Here is a 21,396-nt window from a genome sequence, read left to right on the forward strand (position 1 = left end):
ATATGGTATGATGGAAAGAACTCTGAACTAAGAATCAAGAGATTTGGGTCACTGTTGCAACTCGATCACTAACCAACTTTTTATCTCAATATCTCTGCATTTCTTTCTCCCACTCCTTCTTCCCTCCTTTCCTCCCTCCCCCCGTCCTTCCTTCCTTCCTTCCTTCCTTCCTTCCTTCCTTCCTCTCTGTCTCTCTCCCTCTTCCTTTCATATCTAAAATTGTAGGGTGGTTGGTAGTAAACTTAACTGAGCTTCTGTGCATTTTTTTTCTCCGTGGATTTAGCACTGGTAAGCATTCCAGGAAAAGCTGAAGAGTTTTTCGTGTCCTGACAGTGATCTTGTGCTCACCGCCATTTGTGTTTCGGGACACATGGAATGACTATCTTTCCCAGCCCCCATATAGATAACGGGGCTTTGCAACTGACTTCTGGCCAAGAAATGTAGATGAACGAATATGAGGTAGCACTTTCACACCTGGCCTCTAAACCTCACATGCTTTCCTCCCTCCTTTGATCCTCCCTCCATTTCTGTTCTATAGTAGCAGGTGCGTAAACACTAGAGGAAAGACATACAAATGAAAACAGCAGCGCCATACCATTTGGGGGGCCATGCGTGAAAAACATTAAACCGACTGGCAGTTATGAAATGTTAGGGAAGCACGCGGGGAAAAGGCTCTCTGCTACTGCTACCGATAATTTAATAGAAATGTGACTTGGGAGGGACAAGGTGTCCGTATTCATCAAAATCGAAATCACATATACTCTCTGCAACCTTTGCTTTCTCGAATCTGTCACAGAGGAAACGCCTAGTTGTCGGAATTAAGACATAGGAAGGGAAGTCTATCTACAGCGGCACTTTCAGTATCAGAGAATTGGGAGCTGTCTACACGGCAAGCAACGTAAACAAGGATTAAATTATTATCACACACCATGACAATTGAAAGGAGGATATTTTTTATACTTGCGTATTGTTTACGGTTTGTGCACTGACATTTGAAAAAAACGATTTATGTGTTTTTTATAACTATTCATGTGCATATAATACCTGTGCGTTTAAAATGGTCATGAGCGCTGCCAGGTGACCTTGTCTCATTGTTCAGGCACAGGGAGGAGTGAGGACTTGTGTTGTTTCCCGGTAACTCCAGTAAGTGCTGGTCTGCTCTTGTCAGGTCACTCTGGGAGGGAGGAGGCTTTGATGTTCGTCAACCTGGCAGTGTCACACTGGTTCTCTTGTGCTCCAGCCTCCCGTGACACTGTGCCTGCGATCTTAAGTCGAGGGGCAGCAAGCCAGCTTGGCGTCACTCCATACTCCGCAGCGAAGGCTCACGGTTCTGGTAACAATAAACAAGGTACAGAGCACATCCGCCATACATCCTAGCTTATCTTGTAAAATCCCTGGGATCCTGTTGATGCAAATTTTGAAACACCAGTAATCCCACCAGAAGCGACCCCTGTTGTCGAATAATGCCCAGCCTCAGCTACCCGCCTGCGGCCGTCTCTTTTGGAACAGTTCTATCTACCTGCACCACCTTTTCAGGCTGACTGGTTGCATGAGAATAAAGACACGTGCCTGGGATGATTTGGGTAAGGCTCTAATGCAAATTTTCTTAAACTTGAGTGAGGCTGTGGACTCACTCCAAGACATGGCAGGACCAGGCAGCGCGCCTTGTCATCGACTGCTTCAGACCTTGGTTTTTATGACAGAGTTTTGACAATCTAGAAGCACGTCGAAACATTCTGGGGAACAGAGCCCAACCAATTTTTTCGCTGGGGCTAATTTTATAAAAGTTGTATTAATCCTTGAATAATGATGTCCTGTCATTTTCAGTGAAAACAAATCAGGTCCCAGACAGAGTTTTCTAACTCTTTTTTTGTCAACTCTTTTTGTCAACAACATCTTTTTTTTGTCAACAACATCGACACGATGTATTATTGTTAAATGGATTCATGCATACACGGTGGAGTCAAAATCTGCAATGGCTACCTTCTCTAATGACTCATTTTCCCATAAAAAGGCATACTTCACAAATGGGTAATTCACATTAACAGCTTGTCAATGACACGGATTCTTCAGGCAGTTTTGCTAATTGTCACTTACGTACTTAGACACCGGTCGGTCTGGGACCATAGGGTACACATGATGATATTCCAAACTTCTGGCGGAGGCGGGACAATAAATTCCAAGCTATAATGCAACTGATGGGTCAGTACATTTGGCATCCAACATTATTCTTCCTGGATGGTGGTCGACTCTGTACTTAGCAAAGGAATCTCCCATCCTCTCCATGGTAATGGAATCAATGACAAGGTTTGCACATCCACGACATGCTGCTTGCCACTCTGCCAGCCAGTGTCCACGGCAGTCATGGCTAGTTTGCTAGTTGATCCCATTTTTCTTTCCAGGCAAGCCCAGGTATGCCCTCGGAATCCTTCCCAAAAGATGCCCCGAGGCAGCCACCCACCATCACAAGTGGCACATGAGATTCATTTGGCAGTAGGTTTATCCTATTATAGGATAACATAATTACCCTATTACATTATGGGCTGAATTGTGTCTCCCTCAAAAAGTCATATGTTGCAGTCCTGATCCTGTGTACCTCAGAATATAACTGTGTTTGGAGATAGAGTCTTTAAAGGGGCAGTTAAATTAAAACGAGGCCATTAGGGTGCGCCCTAATCCAACATGACTGGTGTCCTCATCAGAGTAAATTTGGACACAAACATGTACAGAGGGAAGGTGATGGGAAGACACAGAGATAAGAGAGGCATCTATTCAGCCAAAGAGCGAGGCCTAGCATAGAGCCTTCCCTGATGGCCTCAGAAGACACAAACTCCACAGACACCTTGGTCTCAGACTTCCAGCCTCTGGAACTGTGAGAAAATAAAATTCTGTTCTTTAAGGCACTCTGTCTATACCACTTTGTTACTGCAATCCTAGCAAACAAATACCAGTCTCATAAATAGAGCAAAATAGAAGTAAAGTGGTGCGATTAAGAAACTTCTGGACTTTTATAACAATGGAAAGGACTTTTTGCAATTTGCTGATACTCACGTTTTAAAAATAATTCCTTAACGTTTATTTACTTTTGAGAGAGAGAGAAAGAGAGAGAGCACAAACAGGGGAGGGGCAGAGAGAGAGGGAGACACAGAATCTGAAACAGGCTCCAGGCTCCGAGGTGTCAGCACAGAGCCCGACGCGGGGCTTGAACTCACGAACTGGGAGATCATGACCTGAGTTGAAGTCAGATGCTCAACTGACTGAGCCACCCAAGCGCCCCAATATATTCACATCCTTAAGTAAATATTATTCCTCTATGTTGAACTATGAGCTATCGATACCCCCACTCTTTTATTTTATTTTTTTTTAATTTTTTTTTTAACGTTTATTTATTTTTGAGACAGAGAGAGACAGAGCACGAACGGGGGAGGGTCACAGAGAGAGGGAGACACAGAATCTGAAACAGGCTCCAGGCTCTGAGCTGTCAGCACAGAGCCTGACGCGGGGCTCGAACCCACGGACCGTGAGATCGTGACCTGAGCCGAAGTTGGACGCTCAACCGACCAAGCCACCCAGGCGCCCCTCGATACCCCCACTCTTATCTGGCTTGTGATATACCATACTCTGAGTACTATAGAGTAAGGACTCTGAACAAAGGAACACAATTGTATGTATATTATATAAAATACTAGAACAGACTTGGAAGTCATAAATTGAATTTGTATCATGATGAGTCTAGAAGTATGAAATGGCTCTGAAGTCAAAATATATAATATAGTAATAATGGCCTCCAAAGAGGTCCATGTCCTAAACCCCAGAACCTGTGAATATATTCCATTACGTGGCGAACGAGAATGAAGGTTGTAGTTGGAATTAGGTTGCTAATCAGATGACCTTAAATAGGGAGATTATCCTGGATTCTCTGCGTGGGTCTAATGTAATCACAAGGGCCCTTTAAAGTGAAAAAGGGAGGCAAAAAGAAGAACTCAGAGTGATGCAGGAAGAAACTTCAGTATGAAGAAACTCAACTCACCATCGCTGGAGTTGAAAATGGAGGAAGGACCCACCAGCCCACACACAGCTGGTATACAGCCTCTGGCAGCTGGAAGAGGCAAGGAAATGGATTCCCTCCTAGGTCCTCCAGATAGGAATGCAGTCCTGCCAACACCTTAATTTTAGCCCAGTGAGACACATATCAGACATTTGACCTACAGAACTGCACGGTAATACAGTTGTGCTGTTCTCTGTTGCTAAATTTGAAGTCATTTGTTACGGCAGCAACATGGAACTCATGGAAGTTCCAACGAGTGAATATAGTTGCAATGCCACTTTTAGAAAAAATATGGCAGAAACAGATTTGCTCCTGGAATCATTGCATTTTTTAAATAAAGGTTTATATATTTTTGAGAGAGAGAGAGAGAGAGAGAGAGAGCGTGCGCGCACACAAGTGGGGGGAGGGACAGAGAGAGAGAGAGGGGAACAGAGGGTCTCTGAGGCAGGCTCTGCACTCACAGCAGTGAGCTGTCAACTCATGATCTGTGAGATCATGACCTGAGTTCAAGTCAGATGCTCAACTGAGCCACCCAGGCACCCCTGTATTTTTTTTTAAAGGTAGGTGCCTCATGGATTCTCTCTGCTCCTTATCTTTATTTTCAACTTTGCTTTTTGACTTTCCCCCCCTCATCCTGTACTTTCTGTTCCTCCACACCAAAAACCCCAGCAAGAATGCATGATCTCCTTCTTTGTTTTAATGGCATCACCTTCATCCAATCATCTTCATTTAAATCTCTGAAGACAATTTTGACTCCTTTCTTTCCTTCCATACCCTCTGACTCGTTAGTTTTCACAGCTGGTACACCTACCTGCATGTTTCTCTTCTTTACTCCTTCCTTTTTGTTCCTGCCATAATAATTCTGCTCTCTGCCTGCAACTCCTCATGCCTCTCCAAATTTCCTAACTGATCTCATGGCCCTCAGTGCCTACATTACCCATTCTTCCACCCACTATCGCCAGGAAAATCTTAACATGCACGTCTAACAATCTCCTTTCCTCAAGGTTGTTTTTCAAGGCCCTCTATAGTGAGGTCCCAGCCTCTCTCACCATCACTCATTAATCCACCTATGTACGCCTTAGGGGCTGGGCCAGTGGTTCTCAACTGTGATGCATGAGAGAATCACGTTAGCAGCTTTCAAAAAAGCACTGATTCCTTGGCCCAATTAACCAGCATCTCTAGGCGCGGGGTCCAGGAACTGGATGTCTTTTAAAGTTTTTCAGGTGACAATAATGTCCTGTCTAGACCGAGAACCCACTGCCCTAGGGTGATTCTCAAACAGGAGTGTCCATCAGAAGCACACAGAAGGTTGGTTAAGACACAGGTTACTGGGTCCTACCCTACCCGAAGCATTTCAGATTCAGTAGGACTGGAGTAAGACCTGAGAATTTTGCTTTGTTTTTAATTTGAGATATATTTCACAAACAAGAGTAATCCTTGGAAAGTACACAATTCAGTGGTTTTTGGTATATTCACAAGGTTTCACAATCATTACTACTACTCCTAGAACACTGTCATCACCCTAAAACAAACCCATTAGGATCCACTTCTCATTCCCCCTTCACCCCAATATCTAGAAGCCATAAATATAATTTCTGTCTCTGTGAATTTGCCTATTTTGGATACTTCACAGAAATGGAATCATAATATGTGGTCCTTTGTGACTGGCTTCTTTCACTTAACACAATATTTTCAAGATTCATCCATGTTGTAATATGTTTCAGTATTTCATTCTGTTTTATGTCGGAATAATATTTCACTGCATGGAAACATTATTTTATGTATCCATGTCCAAATGATGGACATTTGGTTTCTTTCTTTCTTTCTTTTAACTATTATGAGTAATGATGCTATAAATATTCATGTACAAGTTTTTGTGTTTTTAATTATTTTGGACTACATATCTAGGTGTGGAATTGTTGGGTCATATGGTGACTCAATAATTGAGACACAAGACTCTATAATTGAGGATTTGCATTTCTAACCATTCCCAGGTGAGGCTGAGGTTGATGGTCTAGGAACCACATTCCAAAAACCACTGCTCTACCCAAACTGGACTACTAAGTGTTCCCTCAAATACCTGGAATCCTTGACATCTGTGCTTTGTTGGTCACTTGGTCTGAAGTCCTTTCCTCTCACCTTTACCTTGTGAAATCCTACTCATCCTTTAAGACACATCCCCGGGCCGCCTTTGCCATAGACTCTACACAACTTTGTCTGTGTATGTGTTTTTCTTGTTCCTCTGATTGAGAGCTCTTTATGGGCATTGAGTGCGTTTGAATCATCTTTGTATGAAAGCCCTGAAGCCCGGTACAATACTCATACATTGTTGGCCCTCATTAGTATGTGTTCAGTGGAACAGAAGTTCCAGGTCTTCTGAAGGGGTAGTCCAGAGACAGGACCCTAATAGGTGGGGCTTTATGTTTCTCCTTCTTCCAAACATCTGATAAATCCCAATAATTCAGGACTCCTTAAGACCTTTCACAAGCTCCTGCCCAGCTGACCTCATGATCAGAAGACTGAACTATAAAGATCCTCTTAAGTTATATTGTCTAAAGATTATTTTTTATAGTCACTCCTCAGACATGAAAAGAATTGTAATTCTAGAAGCCAAGGTCTCTATGGAATGCTGGGATATGACTGGGGCAGTAAAATTTGCCTGTTGATAGGTTATTTCAGATGTAGAGTAGCACATCTATTTGTGCAGTTTTTCATGTAACTTCCATAGGTGTGCCGTGGAAAATTGCAATAGAGCATTTTCCATTTTCCTAGCCATGCTGAGAAATAGTCAAAACATTGCACAAGCCCTCTATTAGCGAACTTATATTTAAGGGTTAGTCATGCTACCGAAGGCTGTGATGGGGGCTAATAAGATAGTGTATAAAAAGGACCTGATCCACTTTCAATACCCAATATGTGGATCTGCGATTAGTAGTAGTCGTATCACCCATTTCCTCAACTCTTATTGCTAGTAGAAGATTTGGTTTATAATTTGCCCAGAAAACGAAACCATCAACTAGAATTCTGTCTTGTCTTGTCCCACGTGTGTCCGCACCTGCACTCAGACCTTTCATTCTCTTGCCGAAGGTGAGCTCTTCACTCCTCTGCCCCAGAGCCCCACCCCTTCCACTTACTTACCCAGGAACTTGGCTCCAATAATCGTCCATTTCTGACTCTCCTGGCAGGGGAATCAAGCTAGGCTTAAGCATTTCTTTCCCTTCCCCCATACGGAAACTAAGAAGGATCTCACCACAGTTTGAATTCTTCTGAAGTATCTCATCTCAAAATTTCGCTAGCGTAAGGGAGGGATTGTGATATTGTATCTCACTGAATCCGCCCAGAGAGGAATTCTAAAAATTATGAAAGGGTTAACAATATGTTGTATTCCCTTTTAGAAGTCTGTCCTTTGGGAATGTTCGTCATGTGAAGTGTGTGAATATGGGCCAACAGACGTTGGCCTGGGGAACCCCAGGGGAGTTTTGACTTGAAAGGCCCACACCTGATCATCGCTACCCTTGTTCCCCTCTTCCAAACCACACTTTTGAGCATAGCTTTCAATTTCTTCTTATATAATTCCCACTTTCTTTCTCCAGTCCTGTATAAGACAGTGTCATACATGTCCCTATAGTCAGGTGTGGAATGGCTGCAAAGACCTAAGCTAGAGCGTATGTTGGAAGAGTGGTTGGTTCTCTTCTAGTCTCGCAGAAAGAGCAGAGGCAGAGGAGACTGTGTCCAGGAGCTCATGAAGGGCCTTACAAAGGACTTGGGAGCAATGGGGAAGATCCCAGAAGACAGAGGAGCCGTTCTATGTGGACACTCAGGTGGAATCTGAGAGTTAAACTTTCTCCCATATGGGTTCCAATAATTCCTGACTCTACACCATTGGGTAGAGTGTGTTTCTCTCCTACCTGTGAATGCTAGCTTACTGGATGAATAAGCTCACACTTACTGCCTGACCCTCAGCTCACTGCCATCGTGATTCTCTCACTAAGCCCTCTCATCTAAGGCACCGGTAACTTCTGTGTTACAAACCTAATAAGCAGGTTTCTGTTCGTATCTTTCTCACCATCTCTGAGGCATTTGCACTGTTGATATGTCCTCCTATTAGAACTAATCTGCTCATGGGGGGCCTGGGTGGCTCAGTCGATTGAGCATCTGACTTTGGCTCAGGTCATGACCTTGTGGTTCGTGAGTTTGAGCCCCACGTCGGACTCTGTGCTGACAGCTCAGAGCCTGGAGCCTGCTTTGGATTCTGTGTCTCCCTCTCTCTCTCTCTCTGCCCATCCTTTGCTCATGCTCTGTCTCTCTGTCTCTCTCTCTCTCTGTCTCAAGAAATAGATAAACTTAAAAAGAAAATTGAAGTAATCTGCTCTTTGGCATCCATGATAGATTACTCTCCTGTTCTCCTCTTACTTGGATCACTCCTGCTTTGTCGTCTTCCTGGATGGAAACCTCTTCCTCTGACCTCCCCTTAGAGCTCTGTTCTCAGCCTTCCTCTCATTAGAAAAGACATAGATCTGCATATTATTGGCAACATTTATTATTCCTAAATCGATGCTAACCTATCATAATCTTAAGTAATGATCTCTTTCCACAGCTGCATATTGGATACCCAGACCTGGATGTCTTTAAACTCAACATTCCTTATTCCAGAATTCCTTATTTTGGTGAATGGCACTGTCACCCTTTCAATGACCTGAGCAGAAGCTTGAAGCATAATTTAAAATTTCTCACCCGGCCTTCTCCTTAAATCTTCTTTCGTTGACATCCTATATTCAACCATATCTATTTCATCCTTCTATATACCTCTCACATTTATGTTCTATCACCACCATGAGGGCGAATATTGGATAATCATTATGGGCAAGTATTGTATTGCATATCTTCTGGTTTCTAGTGCATAGAATACTGGCACAATTTTAATATATTCCATAGAATATATGAAAGAATTAATAAGTGAATAAATAATGCAATAGATAAGTAAATGGATCCACACCATTCAAGTTCAGCCCTTGTGATTTCAAAAAACAGAAACAACATGGTCAAAGTACAAAGGAAGGTGGGGCAGGAGCTTTATTATTATAGGGAAACACATGGAACATAGGGAGAGGCACCAAAATAAAAAATAAGAAGCAGATCAGCCAGCATCTGTTAAGACAGCAATGCTTATGAACTTCAACAGCTGGGGTGTCTGAACCTTCACTCTGATTCCCTTCTGTTGATGTGAGTTGGCTATTTTCTGGGGTTTTCTCTGTTTACTTCTCACTACAACTCACTTCTCACCTGTACTCCGCGTGCCCTTTTCCTATGTCATTGAATCTGCCCGTTCATAGCGACTGCTTTCTCATGACTTATCATGACCACAGGCTTACCTCTTGGCTTTAGCTGTATATCCCTTCAACTTTAGCCCCTGCTGCTAACTGCCTCGTTCTCTCTGTCCTTCCCAATTCAAGTCCCTTAGGGAAAGAACCTGATGGGCCTCATCAGTTTTAAAATGCCAGCCCACGGATTAACTGCCCTTGAGTAGAAGCCTAACCCAGTCTACCATCGCCCAATTGTTTCCACTTGTTGGTAATGAAGAGTCTCATGAGACAAACCCTGGCTCTCCAGGGTTGCATCTTGTGGGAGCAGTGGTCAGAGTAGACCCTGGGACTAGTGTGACCACAAACGTGTGATCACATTGTTCCTGAGGATGGAAAATCTCTAGGAATTCTTGCCTCCAAGGAGGTTGGGAGGGGAGTTCACCCAATGTGGCAGGTAAAGCTGGAGCTAAAGTCCGCAAAGGCAAAATTCACTTAGGAGCACTGAAAGTGCAAAAGACAGTATGGGATTCCAGAGAACCAAGAAATCTTGGGGGACCACAAGTAGGTTATTGATGGAGGAGAGTCAGGTCCAGAGGATTTCCTATTGTAGGAAATCCACTGTTTTCCAAGTCTGGGTCACCCAACACGAAGACTCAGAAACCAAGTGAACAATAAATATCAACTCACTGATTTCTCTGCCTCTAGTCTGGCCCCCTCCAGATGTCATTCTTACATTTTAAGTACCATTTCCCCAGATTATAAAATTTATTTAGAAAATGAGGAAAATAAAAACTATAAGAGAAGAAAATGAAAATCAGCCATGTCTTTACTAGCTAGCAAGAACTGTAATTATTATTCCATAATGTCTTTTTCTAGTGTTTTCCTCCATTTTTTCCTAAAAGATGGATTTTTGTGGGATATAGTTTTATATTGTGCATTTTCTTTAGTTATTATGCCACTAGTATAATAATACATTGCCTAAAAATACAGTTGCAAAAATATTCCATCGCAGGCCAGTGTTATAATTTATTTTACCATGTCTTATTGGTGACATTTAGGCTGTTTCTGATTTTTCCCTATTATAAATAAAGGAGTTGAATAAAAAAATTCCTAGAAGTAATACCCTGCATTAAAGGGCAATATTATCTTTCTAACACACAAATTTAACCATGTACCTTCTCATCTAAAATCCTTCAAAAGTTAACTTTTATCTTTAGGATAAATTTCTAATTCTTTTAGCTACCACAGCGGATGCTTCCTGGTCGGGCATTTGCTGGCTTCTCCAGCGTCAGCTCCTCCAAGCCCTCAGATGGACCCCCGTGTTCCTGTCACCTTCTCCAGTGGCATGTGCCCAAACCAGCCAGGCTCTTTGGACCCTGGAGGTGTCTGATCACACGGGCCTTCTGCTTAGAACCCCTTTCTTCCCCATGCCTCCCCCATCACTCATTTGTGGCATCCTCTAAGATTTGGCTCCATTGTTAATCATTCTAGGGAGCGTCCCCATCTTCCACGCGGGTAGGTACCCGTATCTGCTTGCAGTTTGGATTGCGTTCAGCTGCCGGTCAGAGAAAACCTGACTTATAAGCCTGTATACCAACAGAGGATGCTTCTGGGCTTCTGGTATTTGTTTCAAGATTAAGATGTTAGATAGAGGGAGTATACCTGTGATTCTCTTGGCTTTTACCTCGTGGTTACAAAATGGTCATGGCAGCTCCAGCGGCTACCTTGGGCTCCAGAGAGTAAGAAGATGGCCTGTGGGCAAAGAGGCTGTACCAGCTTTGGCTATGCCTTTTTTTTTTTTTTTTTTTTTTTTTTTTTTTTAACAGAAAAAGCCAAAGCCGTTTTGGAAGCTCCCAGCTGATTTTGGCTTGTATCTCTCTCACTGGGCAGAACTATCTCATTGCCACTCCAGGCTTCCAGGGAGGCTGGGGGAAAGAGCATTTAGTCCCCAGTCACCGTGCTGGATGCCCCAAGGGGTTTGGGGAAGTGCTGGTCAGCAGATAAATGGCGTCTGCCCTGATGTCCTTCTCTGTGCTCCCCTCTCACACCCTCCTGGTGGCGGCTGGCTCACCTCTGTCTCTCGCCCTCTAGACAAGAAGCCTCTTGGAGTTGGGAAGAGAGTTCCAAGCTTGTTTTCAACAATGTGCCCTCAACATATTTAACACACGGTTTTGAACAAATCAACTGCTTTTAGAAACCACCTACACCACACTCTTAATGAGCAACCGAGGACAAGAGCGCAGAAGCAGCTCCCCTAAAGCACAATGTTAAAACATGGCAACAATTTTTATTTATTTGCTATAATGTCTTGTTTATTTATTTATTTATGCGAGAGAAACAGAGAGAGCGAGCAAGGGGAAGGGCAGAGAGAGAGAGAATCCCCAGCAGGGTCCTCACTGCCAGCACGAAGCCCGAGGTGAGGCTTGAACTCACGAATCTGAGATCGTGACCTGAGCCAAAACCAAGAGGCGGGCACTTAACCGACCAAGAAATGGCAACAAATGTTACAAGGAACAAGGTACTGACCTGACGGTTGTAGAGCAGATGATGAGAAGGTGCCGGAAGAAGCAGCCTGAGCGAGAGCTACATGAACGGGGTGGCTGGTTCTCAAACATGGCGGCACATTGGAATCACCTGGGACTGGTTCTCAGCGTCCCTCTGCTCGGGCCCCACCCCTCCCCATTTAAACCAGAATCCCTGGTGAGCCCAGCAGTGTGCTGGAGCGGGCTCCTCCGGGCCGTGCGGCTCTCCCCAAGCCCGTGTTCATCATGTTGTGGCTTACGATCTGCCACCATGGGGGTACTCCTGCCACAATAATTGCCAGACGCTACAAATCACAAATGAGTCCTCCCCACCTGCCCTTTAAGAGCCAGGTAACCAGCAAACTGCTGCTGGTAGTTTTAAGAACTCCCCAGATGTCTCCGGTGGGCAGCCAAACGTGGGAACTACGAGTTTTCTACCAAATACTACCTTGGATTCCTTCTTTTGCCCTAATCCTCCCTGGGGGTCAGCATCCTTGTGCGGGATAACTTGGCTGGCCTGTACAGATCCCGAGGGAAGTACAGAAGAGACCGAATTGTGGTTACATTTTTAATTGTTACTGAGTTTCTTTGCACACGACTTGATATTGGAAGAACCTAGCCAAATCTCTTTTAGTGTAGCTTTAGGACTGGATCTATAGAGGCATGCTAATTCGTTGAAGGAGCTGAGGGACATCTGAATAATGTGCAATCAGAAACCTTAACTACCCCCTCCTGTGATTGAGGTTCCTTATTTCAAGGCATAGTTGTCTGTAGTGTAATTTACTAGATCTCACTCCCCTGGTGGAATCTGATTTAAATACATGGACCGCACCCCATCCTAGGGTAGTCTGACTATAGCTATCCCTATCAGACTTCCCCCCACCCCCGCCACAACCCATGGTAGCTACATATTTATATACTGATATATATTCCTCAATTTATAGATAGGACAGTATGCAGAGAAAGGTTTTGTAGCTTTCCTAATGTCCCAGAGTAAGTAAACGGATTCAGATCCAGGCAGTGCGTCTCCAGAACCCGTGTTTCTGAGCACACTACCAAACTATGCCAGAAGTACAACGCAGACTTGCCTGCGTCATAAACACACGCCACAAAGTGCCCAACCGGTTCCTCTTGCATAGACCACATTAGTCATCCGTGTGGTGCAGTAGACCGTAGCGTTAACCCAAATGAAACCACCGCCACCGCCTGCCGGTCGAGTCTGGCCGGAGAAACTTGGAGGCAGCCGACTTGGAATGTCCCACGGGCACCTGGAAATCCCAGGGACACAGGGGACTCGTGAAGAGCTAGGGGGTGTTCTCTTCACAAAGTGGTTCTGGGGCTCCCGAGAACCCTTGAAGGTAGCGGGCTGTGTTGTTCTCTGCCTGAAGAGGCAGAAGGAAGCCGGAGGGCTGTTCCCAACTCTATTCAAGATGGGAGTCCTACAGGGTTTGATTCCTGGGACAGGGCTGGGCAGGGCCACAGTTCCTGTTAAACGTACATACCCTGGCGCCCCCTGGGGGAGGCGGGCTGCCGTAGGAGAATATTTCAATGCTCTAACTCGATTTCTGTGAAAAATTAGTTGCTCAAACACCACCCTGAACAAAAGAACAGGAGATTCCCTGTAAAACATTTGTCTTATCTGAAAACCTTATTGTGGTTAGGGAGAATGGAAAATTATAAGTTAAATACTAAATGTAAGTAGACACTTCTAAAGAATGTTTTTGTGGCAAGGGATAAAAGAAACGTAGACATTGACTACGTATAGAAGTGACGGCAGTTTCTAATACGTCTTCGTTCCTTAGTAAGTGCTTTCTGGGGCCTTGTAAATATTAGCACATCACCTCTCATTTGCGCACAAGGGACCAAGAACCAACTGAATAACTCAGTCTCTCGCACGACTGGCCCCCTGGGAAACGCAGCCTTTCTATTCTGAGTACCTGCCACTACAAGATCATTAATTTATTATTGTATTATTGTCTTTCTTTATTGTTTCTGGGATTTTGTTCCTATTTTCTTTTCCTCAGTCTTTCTGCTCCCTGTAACAGAATGAAAATGCCATTTGACCTATTATTTTTTGGTGTATTTCAACTCATCATTTTATAGGGTTACAGTCTTTGCTGAATTTCTCTGAGAGCATATCTTATATTGGTTAAAGTTCACGAGCTGATTTTCTCTGTAGTCAGCCATGTAGGGAGGAAAACAACTTTTTCCTCTACTCATGTTGGCTTTTCCAGTAGGGCTTTATTAATCAGACTAACAAAAGACAGATTGACAAGAGAAAAACCAACAAGTTTATTAACACGTGCAGCATGCATCCACATGGGAGCTCTCGGAGATGAGCAACTCAGAGGGATGGTTAGAACTTGGGACTTATATAGCATCTAGACAAAAGGGCAATAAATATGCATAGAAGTGTCAACACAAAGGACAAGAACTTTGAGTTTCCAGAGTAGCAAATTGCCAGAAGGTAAGTATATGGGTGAACTAATGGAAAATAAGGTTAGTCAGTAAAGTTTGTATGTAGATTCCTCTGGTGTCTGTCTCTGGATTGATAAGGGTCTACAGTTGTCTCTGATGATTATCTTCTGTCCCTTCTGGTAGAGGGGGAGGGGCGGGGATACCTCTACAAATGTATGTCCTGCTTTTGGGCGATTGGAGGAGTATGTTTTTTTTTTAATTTTTAATGTTTATTTTTAGAGGAGGGCAGGGGAGGGGTGCAGCGGGGGGCGGTGGGAACAGAGGATTTGAAGCAGGCTCCACACTGACAGCAGAGATCCTGATGTAGGGCTTGAACTCATGAACCATGAGATCATAACCTGAGCCAAAGTCGGACACCCAACTGACTGAGCCACTCAGGTGCCCCGACGCAAGGTATGTTTGTGCAAAGTTCCTTTTTATATGGGTGTTTCACCATCAATACACTTAGTATCAACACCTGTCCCCCTCCCAACTCGCTGTCAGCAGTGGGTGTTCAGATCTGTTTACTCCCTGGCTTTCTGAAGATGTTCAAGTTAGCCATTTATCCCGGACATGCCTGTATCATTCAAAGGCACGTGGGAAGACAGTCTGGACAAAACTGTGAATCCGGGAGGTTTTGAGTTTTTACTTTCTCCAACTTTACATTCTTCTCTTTAATGACTTACTTTTCTTTTTTCTTTCTTTCTTTCTTTCTTTCTTTCTTTTTTTTTTTTTTGGCTTCTTCACTCACAACTTTATTTTTTTTCTTTTTTTTTTCAATATATGAAATTTATTGTCAAATTTGTTTCCATACAACACTCAGTGCTCATCCCAAAAGGTGCCCTCCTCAATACCCATCACCCACCCTCCCCTCCCTCCCACCCCCCATCAACCCTCAGTTTGTTCTCAGTTTTTAAGAGTCTCTTATGCTTTGGCTCTCTCCCACTCTAACCTCTTTTTTTTTTTTTTTCTTCCCCTCCCCCATGGGTTTCTGTTAAATTTCTCAGGATCCACATAAGAGTGAAACCATATGGTATCTGTCTTTCTCTGTATGGCTTATTTCACTTAGCATCACACTCTCCAGTTCCATCCACGTTGCTACAAAGGGCCATATTTCATTCTTTCTCATTGCCACGTAGTACTCCATTGTGTATAGAAACCACAATTTCTTTATCCATTCATTCGTTGATGGACATTTAGACTCTTTCCATAATTTGGCTATTGTTGAAAGTGCTGCTATAAACATTGGGGTACAAGTGCCCCTATGCATCAGCACTCCTGTCTCCCTTGGGTAAATTCCTAGCAGTGCTATTGCTGGGCCATAGAGTAGACCTATTTCTAATTTTCTGAGGAACCTCCACACTGTTTTCCAGAGCGTCTGCACCAGTTTGCATTCCCACCAATAGTGCAAGAGGGTTCCCATTTCTCCACATCCTCTCCAGCATCTATAGTCTCCTGATTTGTTCATTTTGGCCACTCTGACTGGCGTGAGGTGATATCTGTGTGTGGTTTTGATTTGTATTTCCCTGATGAGGAGCGACGTTGAGCATCTTTTCATGTGCCCATTGGCCATCCGGATGTCTTCTTTAGAGAAGTGTCTATTCATGTTTTCTGCCCATTTCTTCACTGGGTTATTTGTTTTTCGGGTGTGGAGTTTGGTGAGCTCTTTATAGATTCTGGATACTAGCCCTTTGAATGACTTACTTTTCAAACACCTTGCTATTTTCCTGCGCCATTCCCTATGTCAAAAACAAGATGGCTTCACAAAATCACCTGTCCTCCGGTTTAAACTTATTCACACCATCGTGTGAGTTCGTCATTGGGAAGAACATGATGGAATGAGAAGAGGACATCTAAAGATGGGATTTGTAGAAAAGCAATATTAATTATGTCAATTATGTGGCCTGCTCGGCAGTGGTGCCTAATTACCCTACGGTACCTCATTGGTGAAATGCTATCATTAGTGAAATGATAGCTAATTTTGCCGGAGGTTTTATTTGATTAGACCATGGTACGGCACGCGCATGTTCGGCCTTCGGACTTTATTGCTCAACAGGCAAACCTACATCGTAAGCCCAAGTGGGAACATTTTCACTGTTGCATCAGATGGGATGAGATTTTCCCCAGTGAGGAGGAATGGGGGCGTTCTGTAAAAGGTCACAGATTTCCTGCCCCACGTCCTTGCCCCTCAAAACGTGGTCCACGGAGCAGCCGCGCCAGTCGGAAGCTCGTGAGAAACGCAGAAGCTCGGGCCCCGCCCCGGACCAAAGCTGCATTTTAACGAGATTCCCAGGTGATTCAATTCACAATAAAATTCGAGAAGCACCCCCTGTAAATCAATCCTTCCTTGGCCAAGGGGAGTGGACAGAGGAATGAAGAGTGTGAGGGAAAATAGGTCACGGCTCTAGCTCCCACTTACACATCAGAACTGAGCCTGTGGCTTATTGAAAATGAAGATTCCCAGCCCCACCCCCAGAGCTTCCCCGTGGCAGGTGTAAGGTGGGGCCAGTCCTCTGCTGCTTTAACAAGTACCCTCAAAATATCTACAGAGCCTTCAAGTTCGAGACCCGCCCTCTTTGCCTGTTGGTTCATTGACATTAGAGAAAAGGGAAAGACTGAGAAAGCCTGCAGTAGGGGGGAGGGAATGTTCTCAAAAAACGAGAGGCTGCAAAAGGAAGAAGATGACAGTTCAAATGGAACAGGGAGAAAGCCTGGCCGGAAAATAGATTCCATAGATCCTTTTATACGATTCTATCTGAATTTGACTCCGTTGCTCAGCAGTTTGCTGAAGACGAGCCAAAATAAGAGTATTGTTGCGATATTTTAAAGGCAGAGTGGCTGGGGCGCCTGGGTGGCGCAGTCGGTTAAGCGTCCGACTTCAGCCAGGTCACGATCTCGCGGTCCGTGAGTTCGAGCCCCGCGTCAGGCTCTGGGCTGATGGCTCGGAGCCTGGAGCCTGTTTCCGATTCTGTGTCTCCCTCTCTCTCTGCCCCTCCCCCGTTCATGCTCTGTCTCTCTCTGTCCCAAAAATAAATAAAAAACGTTGAAAAAAAATAAAATAAAATAAAGGCAGAGTGGCTGAACACCCTCTTAAAGTTCCTCATGTACGATGCATTTCTCTCCAGGAGCAATCAATGCCTTTCCAATGGCCCCACCAATGGAATGTCAGGTATAAAGCACGCCATTATTATGTTCCCGCCCACCCCCAATTTTAGAGCTAAGCTACTCCTTCGTTTTTGAATCTGGGTGACCATGAGGCACAGTTGGTCACCAGTGCTTCTTAAGGTCCCATCTCGGAGGATAAATATTTAATATTTGAAGGCAACTCAATCCATGTTTGCTGAACACAGCATAAACCTGAAGTTGCTCTAAAAAGAAAAGCTCAGCTAATGGGAGCCCAGAGACTGACTCATAGTTTTAAAACTTAAAATGATTAACCCCATGCCCTTCCCTGCTGCAGCTGGCCAGTAACAAATCATTCTTTAGGGATGTAATGAGTTAAGAGGACACGCTTAACATAAAGGAATATGTCATGGATGCTTCTAAATGCATTTGGTCAGACATAATATGTTTAAGTCCTGTCCCATATATGGTATCATTTGTATGTTTGCATACAATGGTATCATTTGCATACATATGGTATCATTTGTATGTTTGCATAATTTGTGAAACTCGGAAATTTCTATAGTACACTTTAATATACAGTAAGCTAAATTAAAAAGCAGTCCTGAATTCTTCCAGTTTCATTAATTATATTATCTAGGAGAAGAGATGACCCTTGGAGAAGATGTGAGAGTGGAGCACATGTTATTTGGGGATAGATGTGATCGATAGAGAAAACCACATTAGGTAACATAACCATATAATATAAGAAGAAATATTGGAAATCAAAATAAATTGATCAGTCCATAAAGGAAGATGGCTGGCAACTTGTTCCAGGACTTACAACTTAGAACCTACTAGCGTTGTAAGACTTTCTCTGGTTGTTTATCACTCACCCATTCATTCATTCATTCATTCACTCATCTACTAAGTACTGAGGATTTGCTCTTCCCTGAGCACTGGTGGGTAAACTATGTGAGTTGGACACAGTCCCTTGATTTGTTCTGCTGGCTGGAAAGTAGATTCCTGCAAGTTCTCAGAAGACATCATTGCTATAAAATAGCATTTTAAAACCAAAATACAATGACCACCACCCCATCAAGGGCAGTTTTTTAAATTTTGATTTTTTTAATGTTTATTTATTTTTGAGACAGAGACAGAGCATGAGTGGGGGAGGGGCAGAGAGAGAGGGAGACCCAGAATTCCAAGCAGGCTCCAGGCTCTGAGTTGTCAGCACAGAGCCCGACATGGGACTTGAACCCATGGACCGTGAGATCACTACCTGAGCTGAAGTGGAGGACTAAACCGACTGACTGAGCCACCCAGGTGCCCCAAGGACATTTTTAATTGCGCAATTCCACATACGTATTTCAAATTTACTAAGCAACTTCCCTGCATTCCACTTTGCTGTAGTTTCCATAATCACAACAGCCTCTGGCTTTTTTTCGGTTTTAAACTGTGCTGCTTCTTTTCTCTGCATCATTTATCAACGAATCGGGGCCTTCTTGGGCACTTGCTCTATTTAGCTAGCAGCTGGGGAAATATACAAAAAGGAATGAAACATGCCCTCGATCTTAGAATCAGCGTGGATTATAAAACAGACACATGTGAATAGCTGATACCTACAGGAAGTTATTGTCAGGAAAACATCACCATTCACAATTCTTTCCTCTTAAAATTGGGCCAAAGAGCCAGATTATCGATAATATAAAGTGCAATGTTTCAAATTTATGAAAATAATGTAGAGATGAACAAGCCACAATTTACGTCTCTGTAGGTAAGTGTCCATTTGATGGCAGGAAAACCCATTTTTATTCGACTTGGTTAGAGATGACGGTAGAAATCTGCTGTACTCTGGCGCCATCTGGAGGCAGGCTCGCACTGAGGCGACGTCCCAAATCGTCTTGCCACTGCAATTAGGAGCACTTTAGTTTATCAAATCTTTTTTTCTTTCTTTCTTTCTTTCTTTCTTTCTTTCTTTCTTTCTTTCTTTCTTTCTTTCTTTCTCTCCCTTCCTTCCTTTCTTTCTCTCTTTCTTCCTTTCTTTTTTTTCGTCCTTTCTTTTCTTTTTTCTTTCTTTCTTCCTTTCTTTCTCTCTTCCTTTCTTTTTTCTTCCTTTTTCTTTTTTCTTTCTTTCCTTATTTCTTTCTTTTTTCTTCCTTGCTTTCTTTTCTTTCTTTCTTCCTTTCTTTTTTTTCTTCCTTTCTTTTCTTTTCTTTCTTTCTTTCTTCCTTTCCTTCTTTCTTTCTTTCTCTCTTTCTTCCTTCTTTTTCTTTCTTTTTCTTTTTTTCTTTCTTTCCTTCTTTCTTTTTTCTTCCTTTCTTTTCTTTCTTTCTTTCTTTCTTTCTTTCTATTTTAGCAAAAGGGAATTGTGAACTGTATTTGTAAACTAGAATTTGTTCTAAAATACATATTTTTCAAGGAGGGCACACTTGAGAGGAAGAGAACATTAAGGGATGACATAGATTCTTCTATGACATGGGTACTTGGGTGGATAAGGTTCAATACAGTTTCACATACAGTATCATTTATATATTTGCCTAACTTGCAAAACTCTGCAATTTTTATGATACACTCTAAAATATGTTATATCTCAATAATAAAATAAAACATTACAAAATTATTTGTTAAAAAATGGATGAATACGTGCATGAACGAATTGCCATGTTTTGGTGTTCCATGAGGTAAATGTATCTCATTAAATTGCAATTTTCTTACTACCTCCTCGGGACCCCTTCCGTTCACAAGGACTTGGCATCCTTTTCTTTGAGCGCTGTTATTGAGCTTGGTTAATGTTCACAGATGGACAAAGAAGAACCAGGAATGTGGTATAACTTTCCTCTAAGAAAAAGTATACAGTCCTTTGTAAATGACTAGTTACATCCGGTTGAAAGCTGTTCTTGCCTTTAGATGAAACTGCCTTTAAAGACATGATATGTTATGCTCATACTCATTGTCAACAAAATGATTTTACTTTCTGGAATAAACACCGGCCTCTAATTCATCAGCTAATGTGAAATTTCAGGATCCCACGCCAGGAGAGATGCACCGTGTTTTAAATCAAGACACTTCCTGAGCTTCCCTTCTGGACAGGAAGTGGAGAAACCCACCAGTATGCATGACACGATGTTACCAACTATGTTGTGTGTTCTAAACAGGAAACTGGGTTTTCTGATATGATGGGGAAAATAGTATTTTTATTAAATATTCTGATTCATAGAATTTTATCATTTCAAATTCACACGATAGACCCAATTTCCTCAGAATCAGGACGCAGCAAATATAGTTGGTAGTGTATTATGTGTAGTGGGATCTTTTTTATTCTTTTTAAAAAATGATCTCGGATTTTACTTTATTTGTTGATTGAAGGATAATCGACATACGATATCCTACTCATTTCAGAGGTACATCATAGTGATTTGTTATTTTTCTATCCAAAAGTTCCACCTAGTGTATGATTCCAATTATAGGAAATTCTAGAACACGCAATACTATGGAGACAGTAAAATGATCAGTGGTTTCCAGGGGCTGCGGGGGGAGGGATGAAGAGGCATAGAACAGGGGCTTTTTAGGGCAGTGAAAATACTCTGCCTGATATTCTAATGATGGATGTATGTCATTATACATTTGTCAAAGCCACCAAGAGGGACCCTAAGGTAAACTATGGACTTGGAGTCATTATGACATATCAATGTAGGTTCAGTAATTGTGACAAATGTACCATTCTGGTGAGGGATGATGACAGCGGGGGAGGCTATGAACATGTAAGGGAGAGGGGTAGAGGGGAACTTTTTGCAATTTCAGTTCAGTTTTGCTGTGAACCTAGGTGCTTTGAAACCATAAAGTCTTATTAAAAATTTGACTTAGGGGCACCTGCATGGCGGACCTGATTCTAAAGTCTGTCCTTTTCTTAATAAAACTTAAAACTTTGGACCTGACATTTCGGTCTGGAGCACAGAGAACA

This window comes from Panthera pardus, unplaced genomic scaffold (genome assembly GCF_024362965.1).
Source record: "Panthera pardus isolate Hobbes unplaced genomic scaffold, ASM2436296v1 HiC_scaffold_17, whole genome shotgun sequence".
Classification (NCBI taxonomy): Eukaryota; Metazoa; Chordata; class Mammalia; order Carnivora; family Felidae; genus Panthera; species Panthera pardus.